The sequence below is a fragment of the Anopheles arabiensis genome (genome assembly GCF_016920715.1).
Source record: "Anopheles arabiensis isolate DONGOLA chromosome X unlocalized genomic scaffold, AaraD3 X_pericentromeric_contig0020, whole genome shotgun sequence".
Classification (NCBI taxonomy): Eukaryota; Metazoa; Arthropoda; class Insecta; order Diptera; family Culicidae; genus Anopheles; species Anopheles arabiensis.
This window is the reverse complement of record NW_024412098.1, coordinates 137,501-147,500: the sequence shown is the minus strand read 5'-3', so window position 1 is coordinate 147,500 and position 10,000 is coordinate 137,501. Positions and strand designations below refer to the sequence as shown.

At 51.7% G+C, this 10,000-nt stretch overlaps 1 pseudogene; it reads left to right on the top strand.

Moving 5' to 3' along the window:
* The window catches only part of LOC120907802, a 10,310-nt pseudogene extending 5,054 nt beyond the window's left edge, over positions 1-5,256 (top strand).
* Positions 5,257-10,000: the final 4,744 nt, after the last annotated feature.

The following is a 10,000-nucleotide window of genomic DNA, read 5'->3' as shown; positions in this document are numbered from 1 at the left end:
CGTAAAACTAACAAAATAATCTCCAGTGTAGAGCGTAGAGTAAAGTGACCGGAAACCATTTTACCTGTATCCCGTAGCATAGCCAAAATATAACGGGACACTTGGTCCATTTTACCTGTAACGTTGAAGCACACACGTCTCCTCACGTAGTTTGTCACTTTTAAGCACTCTTAAATTTCATTCATTTCATTCATTTCATTCATTTCATTCATTTCATTCAAATCTGGAACAAGCGCGGGCCCCAGGTCCGGATCGTGCGCACCTCCTCCGGGGCTGTGGCGGCGGTTCGCCTGCGCGCGCCCAATGCGCCGTGTTTCTCGCTCAGCGTCAGTGTGTCGCTGGGTGGTGCCGCCGGGGAGACTGCATCGTAGCATCGTCGTGTGTAGCGTTTACCCGCTTGTCCGACCGTGAGCCGTGGCCCGCAAGGGTACAAGCTTGCGTACGTCGGTGCATTCGTGGTGCACTGCTTCTGCGCGGTCGATCGTTTATGATGTCACGTTTGCCCCGGTTCCGCGCCGCCCGGCTCGAAGACTCCTGGACAGGTCCTTTCGGTCCACGTCATGGACAGTGCCAGGTGCGGAGTTTGACTGGGGCGGTATCTCCAAAACGATAACGGAGGTGTCAAAGGTCAGCTCAGTGTGGACAGAAACCACACGCTGAGCATAAGGACAAAAGCTGGCTTGATCCCAACGTTCAGTACACTTCGGGACAGCGAAAGCTTGGCCTTACGATCCTTTTGGTTATAACGAGTTTTTAGCAAGAGGTGTCAGAAAAGTTACCACAGGGATAACTGGCTTTTTTTTTTTAAACGGGTTTTTATTTGTTTCAAAATTAAACCCTCCGCTCCCCATTTTACCCGCGAGGGCTTACCCTGCAGGGGTTTCATGGCTTAATGGCCAACCTTTTGTCCGTGCAGCACCTTCCATGTTTTATTTCTATTTCTAAATTCAACCGAAAATTCACTCATTCCCTTAAATAGGGCGCTTTTTCACGCTCGATGCGTCGCTGTTTTTACGTGCATACCACGCCTAGCGGGAGGCAACTTCTGCCTCGACCACGGCGGCTTGTTCCGCGGCGTTCAGGCCACCGTCCGTGGCCTCGTTTTCCTCGTCGGGCGCGGTTGCGCATACCAGATGGTCCGGCTGCAAAATCCGCGCGTTCTCGGCCGTCATCGTCATTGTTTATCGCCTGGCCGGACATCCCGAGAAGACGACGGTTTCGTCTCCTCTCCTGAACCGCGCTTGACGCTCACGAAGCGCTGCACGTCGCTGAGCGGTCCGTGGTGAAGCTGGTGGGGTTGGGGAAGTCCAGCTCGACGTTCTTCCCGCCGGCGTGCTGTTGCTGCTCGCCGGTTGGCGTTGCGTCGCTCGTTACGGGCCCGCCGCACTTCCGCGCGTTGGGCCTCCAGCTCTGCTGCGTCTTCGTCCTGACGCTCGATGACGTTAACAGCCAATGCTGCCCGCTCCTCGTCCCACGCTCGCTGCAGTTGGGCCGTTATTCGCTTCGCGGCTTCGCAAATACGACTCCAGCTATCGGCGTCGCGCAACAAGTGCCGCTGGAGGGTGTCGGACAGACAGGGTCTGGACCTCCCTCGCCGAGTAGCTCCTGTCGAACTGCCGCAAAGCGTGGGCACTCGAAGAGGCGTGCTCCGCCGTCTCTGGGACGCCGACGCACAACTGGCAGTCTGGGGACGACGTGAATCCATTGTGGCACAAGTAGTCACGGAAAATCCGTGTCCGGACAAAACCTGTGCCAGATGGAAAGTCATATCTCCATGTTTCCTAGACTGCCAGTCGCCGACCGATGGAATTACACGGTGCGTCCACCGCGTGTGCCGGCTAGCATCCTGTTGCAGTGCGTCGGCATCCCATTCCTCCTGCCAGCAGTCGATGGTGTTCTGCCGCTCCGTCGCCCGGATGTCCTCCCTCGTTGCAGCACGGTCTGGAGCAAGGAGTTGTTGGTGAACGAGCATCCTCGTTGATGAGGTGGCATATCGGTACGAGTCCAGCGAGTAGGGTGGCCGTCTCATACCTGACGGTACGGAATGCCCGTGCCACCCTGATGGCTGCTTTTCGCTGAACTCGTTGCAGCATCCGTCGGCACTCTCGCACCTGAGTTGCCTCAGCCCAGACGGGAGCAGCATACCGCAACACCGATTCTGCCACACGCCAGCAGCCTTGACTTGGCCGTCCTGGGGCCGCTGTGATTCTGCATGAGGCGCGTTACAGCTGCCACCACACGCGACGCCTTTTCGGAGACTTTCGTGACGTGATCTCGCCATTTCAGGTGATCTTGGAGCTGCACGCCCAAGTACCTGATGCTCCTAGAAGACTGGACTTCCACGTCACCGACGCGAAATGTCACCTGCGGCGGAGTCTTCTTGCTTGAGATCGGGACGGCTTCAGTCTTGGCTGGGGCCAGCTCCAGACCGTGCTGTTGCATCCAACGTTGGACCTGGTCAACGGCCTCCTCTACTCTCGCGCGAACCTCGTCCGTGGTGGTAGCAGGTACCAACAGCGCCAGATCGTCCGCGTATCCGATGACTTCGACGTCGGGAGGTAGCGGCACATCCAGCACCCGTCATACATGATGTTCCACAGAGTTGGGCCCAGGATGGACCCCTGAGGAACACCGGCGGTTACATGCCGTACGACGGGCCTTCGCTCGTGTCAAAGTACAGCACACGATCCTCGAAGTAGCTTCGAAGCATCCGTTGGAGGCCGACAGGAACACCTTTGCCTGAAGGGCGCTGGCAATGGATTGCCAGTTGGCCGTGTTGAAGGCGTTCTTCACGTCCAACGCCACCACAAGCAGAAACGGTTATCCCGGCCGTTCGTTCGCCGGAACGACATGGCGGTACGGCCGGCCTCAACAACCCGCTGGATGGCGCTCACTGTCGACCGCCCTCGACGAAATCCGAACTGCCGGTCCGACAGTCGGGGTGAAGACGGCTCTTCGAGATGTTCATTGAGGCGATTCAGGATGAGGCGCTCAAGTACCTTCCCAGTGCGTCGAGCATGCAGAGGGGTCGGTACGAGCTGCTCTCGGAGGCTTCCCTGCTTCGGCAGCAACACCAGTCGTTGCCTCTTCCACTGCGCCGGAAACGAAGCGCGGTTGAGGCAATCCTGGTACAGGACCCGGAAGACCTCCGGGAACATGGTGATGGCCGTCTTCACTGCCGCATTCGGGATGCCATCGAGCCCTGGTGCTTTGGGCTGCCATCTGGCTCGCGATGAGCAGCAGCTCGTCGTCCGTTACCGGTGCAATTCCGCCGTTGTTGTTGCTCCCTCGACGCTTCCAACGTTGCTCAGCCGCGACCAGTCGCAGGGCGGATGCTCAGGGAAGAGGTCGGATACAATGCGTTCGAGGACGACCCGGTCCGCTTCGGACGGCGTCCGACTGCCCGGAGCCGAGACATAACGACACGGTATCCTGCCCCGAACGCATTCTCTTCTGCAATTTCGATCAGCTCCTGGAACAAGTTCCGCTTGCTAGCTCGAATTGCTCGGCTGGCATCCGCCTTGCTGTCCTGTGCTCTGCTGCTGCTATGCTGCGCTCCTCCAAGTCAGCCGTCTGCAGCAATCGGTCACGGGCAACCTCGCAATTGTTCCTCAGTCGAGCCAGGAGGGGAGACCACCAAAAGATGTTCCGATGCGGGTCTTGGTGCACTCGGGTAACCCGTTGCATCGTCTCGTCGCAAGCCTTGAGCATGGCTGCGATCATACCCTCCTGGCTCGTTGCGCGTTGGACAAAGTCCGCAGCGAACAGCGCCTCGAGGAATGAGGAAGGAGAAAACTGCGAGGCTTTCCATCGGCGGCCAGCGTGACGCACACGCCTCTGGCTTGAGGAATCACCCTGCTGCGACGATGGTTGCCGCTGTCGTTGCTGCTGCTGCTGTTGTGATAACTGCTGCTGTTGTAAGGACTGCTGTTGCTGCTGCTGCTGTTGCTGCTGAGACGACTGCTGCGCTGTCTGCTGATGGTTCTGTAGTTGTTCGGGGGGATGGTGGTGTTCCTCCCACGGTGTAGAGAACATAGCGGTGGTCTGACGCGGTGTAGCTTGTGCTGACAACCCAGGTGTCAGGGCGAGCGATCGACGAGCTCGCGAATGCCACATCCACTATACTCGGGAGAGCCACCCCGTTGCCATCAAACGTGTATTCCCGACCTTGATTAATCACGATTAGGCCAAGCTGCTCCACCATTCCGTGCAGCTCTTCCCCGCGGTCGCAAGTCCTCAGGCTGCCCTCCTCATGTCTGGCGTTAAAATCGCCGGCGACGACGACTTGAGGGTGGGAGAAGCCTCGAGTTCTATTGCTTCAAGAAGCGCTCGAACTCTGCGAGGTTAAGGCTTGGTGGAGCATAGCAGCTGATGAAAACCACTCCGCCGATCTGCGCTGCAACCAACCCCTGAGCTTCACTGCACCACACCCGCTGTATTGGTAGCTCACCGACAGCTACCACCGCTACCGCCTTGCAGCTGCTGAATGCCCACCGGCCGTTGTTTTCAGGTGGGCGCAGAACATCAGAGAGAATGAGCACGTCTGCTTTCTCCTCTCTGGCAGCTTGCAGCACCAGGTTCTGGGCATCACGGCCATGGCCCGGTGACAGGGATAACTGGCTTGTGGCCGCCAAGCGTTCATAGCGACGTGGCTTTTGATCCTTCGATGTCGGCTCTTCCTATCATTGTGAAGCAAAATTCACCAAGCGTAGGATTGTTCACCCTTTCAAGGGAACGTGAGCTGGGTTTAGACCGTCGTGAGACAGGTTAGTTTTACCCTACTGGTGTGTGCTTATAGTCGCTATCTTAACGGAATTCCTGTGCAGTACGAGAGGAACCACAGGTACGGACCACTGGCTCAATACTAGTCCGACCGGACTTTGGTATGACGCTACGTCCGCTGGATTATGCCTGAACGCCTCTAAGGTCGTAGCCAATCCGAGCTGATAGCGCTTCTCAAACCCATTAGGTGTTCGGAAGCTAGCGGGCCTAACAACCCTCTGAGATCCGTTGGAGTCTGCGTCTGCAGCCCGGCGTCTCATCCCGCTATACCTAGGCCGCAATGAGTGGAGTTCGCTGCACGTGTTAGTACCGTAACTGGGAACGCCGTTGGCTTGAGCTCTGCCCAACGTGGATATACCTAGTTTCGACACCTATCAACCGCCCGCAAACGACGGGACTTCAGGCTGGGAGCTGCGAGTTGTAGAGATGCGTTCGCATCGATCCTCTCAGGCGACCCATGCTTGGTGGTTTGTCCGTGTGCCCCTTCCTCGATGTGCGCAAGCTCGTCTTGGTCTGGGGACCACGTCGACACAGGGGATACTCTTGTGAGAGCATGAGTGTACTAAGTTGAGTGTAGCAAGGGAACGCGTGCCCCTTCCTCGTTGGCGTAACTAACCATCTTGGTCTGGGGACCGTGGTACCGTGCTCTGGTGAAGCTTGGTGCGTGCTCCTTCCTTGTCAGACGAGTGACTTGACCTGGTCTGGAGACCGTTCCTTTATACTAGTGGACAAGAGTTGGCTTCTTCCGTGTCAGACGAGTGACTTGACATAGGATGGAGAAGGACACTTAACACTAATGAGCTTGTCGGCGTGCCTCGTTCTCGACTTGATTGTCTTGATGTGAGGACCGTGCGGACCACACCAGTAAGCTTACACATGCTCGTTACAAGTTGTATAAGTTGACCCGTTTGGCCCGGTTGCCTTGCACATGATGGTGTTGACCATGTTCGGTTAACAGGTCGTGTGTCGAGGTGGTCGGCCTTGGTAGTAGGATGTCTTGTGCATGTGACGTGTTGACCTGGTTTGGTCGGTGTGTCGTCGTGTACACGACGACCTACTTACCCGTTAGTTTTCCAAGTTGTATTATGTGTTGACTTAGTTGACGTGTCATGTGCTTGGATGATTAGCGTACGGGTCATGTATGGTGCGCTTGCTTCAGTTGAAGGGATGTACTAGTACAGTTGTATTAATCGTTTATTTCACGATCTGGTCTTTTGGCTGGATCGTGAAAAACGCAAGTCTAAATCCTGAACTCGAGAAGAAAGCGCCAATGACAACGTTTTTGACTGGAGCTCCCTAGCATTCGGCTTTTTCTACTTTGAAGGGATGCACTGTTGTATGAATTGTTTATTCACGAACTGGTCGTTTGATTGGATCGTGAAAAAAAAACGCTCAGTCCCAAATCCTGAACTCGACAGGAAAGCGCTGATTGCAAACATTTTGACTGGAAGTCCCTTGAAAATGGCGTTTTCGTTATTGGCATTATGTTGCACGTTTATTGTGGCTAGAACATTAATTATTCACAAAATGGCACCAAAGCTTGGCAAAAGTCGCGAAACACTCCTATCTCGACGCACCAGCAATCGCAACTTGATGCAAAATAAATTGCACGAGCTAATGATACTTGTACCATGCACAGTACACCGTACCAAAATATACCCCTGAAAGTGTGCAATTTGGTGCTACCCTAGGGAATATGTATGGAGAAGCCTAGCTACGTGTGTCGCACGTTCCAAGTTGCATGGACGTCGAACAGAGGCATGCAAAAGCACCTATCTAGGGGAATTACTCTACGTTCTAGTAGCAAGTGCGATTTTCCGGTCCAGCACGGCAGTACGCCTGCACGCATACACTCCATGTACCAAAAATGTACCAACCTAGGCGTTGCTCAGTAGCTTTTGGCGGCACATAGAAAAAGTATTCGAGTTCAGATTTTTGGGACTTAGCGTATTTTTTAAAACTAATAACGAAAATTAAATTTTAAATCGGTAAACGGCTAGGAGTTGCTCAGTAGCTTTTTGCGCAACGTGGCAAAAGTATTCGAGTTCAGATTTCTAGGACGTAGCGTATTTTTCAATCATAATAAACCGAATCAAACATAACAATGATGAAACTTACACCATGTCCCAAGGTTGTGCACAAAACGTAACGATAAAGTGCTGGCGAAGTTAGAGGTGCACCAAAATTGTGTACCGATCAGGGAAAGTACTCTACGTTCCTATGATTTGGGTGAAAAGTGTTATTTAACTGCTGGTTAGAATAGACAGTTGCTTATCATACACATCGCAAACGAACACCCCTTAGTGAGCATTAGCAAAAGTCAATTGCACAAAGCAAATGCAATACAAACTGATCAAGTACATTAAAGAACGCTACGTAGCAGGACTTCTTTCCAAGAATGGTGTCCGCAACGGGAGGGCAAGCGTCCTTCCCAGGTTTTCCTAGTAAACCTTGTATGGTAAACATACCCAAGCGTGTCTGTAAGCACGCAACGAAAGTCACGAACGGGCACATACCTAGGGAATGTACTCTACGTACTTGGACTTTTGTCCAAGAATGGTGTCCGCGACGGTCGGGCACTGCGACGCAATAACCAAATCCTAGGATTGTAACTTTAGTGTGCACAAACATAAACATTAACGCGTTCGCTCGGGCTGCGCCGTCCGTGTTGAACACAAATGTGGGTGATTATATGCGTGGAGGGACAAAAACATACGAGGAGGAGACAGTTTTCTGCACGATGTGCACAGAGCTCATTCGTCGTCCCGGGCGAATGGAAAAACACAAACATCGCGAGTATCGTTCTAGGTTTCTGTCTATAAAAGGGCAGGCCAAAAGGTGACCGGTTGAGATAAGCATTTTAAGCATACAAACACTTTATTGGAACTTTTGATACAAAAACAAGGTACGTACATGTAGGTTGTACCAACATGGACATCTATGAACGCGTACGCTCGGGCTGCGCCCTCCGTCTTGTACTTTCCCTGATCGGTACACAGTTTTGGTGCACTGCTATTCCGACCGGCAACTTGTACCAACATATACATCCATGAACGCGTACGTAGTGTACTTTCCCTGATCGGTACACACTGTTGGTGCACGGCATAAGAAAAGAGCTAAAATGGTCAAACTCAATCCATTTCAACAATAGATAGTCGATAGTAGCTGTGCCGATGAAGTAGGGCACGATGCAAGTTAATGTTGTTTAATGAATAACATGTCCGCCATACATTTCAGTACAAAATTGCTCGGTCAGACCTACAAAGTGCTATATCTCGAATACGAGGCGTCGGACTGGGGGTTGTAGAACAATTTTAAGTTCGTCTAATGATTCTACATCCGATTCTGGATAGCGGTTTTTGACCACTTTTCAATATTTTGTGACACCCCGAACCTAGGGGCAGCTCCTAGCTTTTTTCAAAAATGTGCACCGATCGGGCCGGAGAGCTCGTGTGGCTCAAAACATGTTTTTCGCTAAAACACCTCAAAACGTGTCGAGAACGCACCCTAGCTCTTGTTTTTCAAAAGTTATGGCCATTTAAAGTGAGGTGGTTTTTGCTTCAAAATAGCTATTTTACCCGTCCCTATGGCCATGCTTTAAATTTTCACGAAAATGCCAGGTCAGACTTAGGGCGGGCCATATCTTGAATACTAAACGTCGCAGACATTGGTCGTAGAACAATTTTAAGTTCGTCTAATGATTCTACATCCGATTCTGGATAGCGGTTTTTGACCACTTTTCAATATTTTGTGACACCCCGAACCTAGGGGCAGCTCCTAGCTTTTTTCAAAAATGTGCACCGAACGGGCCGGAGAGCTCGTGTGGCTCAAAACATGTTTTTCGCTAAAACACCTCAAAACGTGTCGAGAACGCACCCTAGCTCTTGTTTTTCAAAAGTTATGGCCATTTAAAGTGAGGTGGTTTTTGCTTCAAAATAGCTATTTTACCCGTCCCTATGGCCATGCTTTAAATTTTCACGAAAATGCCAGGTCAGACCTAGGGCGGGCCATATCTTGAATACTAAACGTCGCAGACATTGGTCGTAGAACAATTTTAAGTTCGTCTAATGATTCTACATCCGATTCTGGATAGCGGTTTTTGACCACTTTTCAATATTTTGTGACACCCCGAACCTAGGGGCAGCTCCTAGCTTTTTCAAAAATGTGCACCGAGCGGGCCGGAGAGCTCGTGTGGCTCAAAACATGTTTTTCGCTAAAACCCTCAAAACGTGTAAGGAACGCACCTAGATGATAAAAGTGCAATCAGAATGTCAATCGACAACTTTGTTGGGGGTACCATTTTACTCTACGGGCCAGTAGCTTAGGCGCGCCAACAGCGCTTTCCTTTCGGGTTCCCATTTTTGCCCTCCTGGGATTATGATCATTTGCTCATTGCCTACTATAGGGAGGGTACCTTGCTACGAGGTCAAACATGAAGATTGCACCAAATCGTAGTTTTACCTCTATTTAGTCGTAGGAGCATGGTTTGCAGTGGCAGTGGGTCATTAAGCCCCCGTTTGGGTCATACGTCCCTCCGCGATAAAAATCGTCGTATGCCTATAGTCCGAACTAATGAAGCAAAAGTGGTGTCTGGTGGGCTCTGCCGATGATTTTAACCTATGATTTTGAGCTTCCACCCTATAAAAACGTTCCCTGGAGCAGTACATCACGGGTCTACGGACCCAAAGACTTCGTCGTGATGGTTTCTAGTAAAAAGTTGTAACAGCTAAGGGTTTTGAATACGCGTATATTAACCATTGCTTGAAACTAAGCTTCGTTGTCTTTAAACTCTGCAAGACCAATCGAACTTCTTAGGGAAACCCGAAGGATTCACGCTAAGCTCGATGAGCTATTATGGGTAGTGGTGCATGATCTGGTGTTCCTTGGATCTAATCCAATGAATAAATTTATGAGGGTATATATGGTGCAGGGCACAAAGCGTGATGAAACCGGGTCTCCCTACCAAATGTGGCATATTTTTTCCCTGAGAGCGAAGCTCAGACCCACGTAGGGGAGAGCGAAGTGGAACTTAAATGTTCTATGCAGCAAATGTTCGCCATGCGGATAAACAAGTTGGAATAGTTCAATGTAGTGTAATGCAAACACGAATCGCAAATAACGATACGGGACCCAGAAGCAATTCTGCGGATCCCTCGGGGAGTGGTGAGTTGATATAAATTAGAGGTGAAAGTCCAAGTTGTTCAAGCTCCGGCTCGGC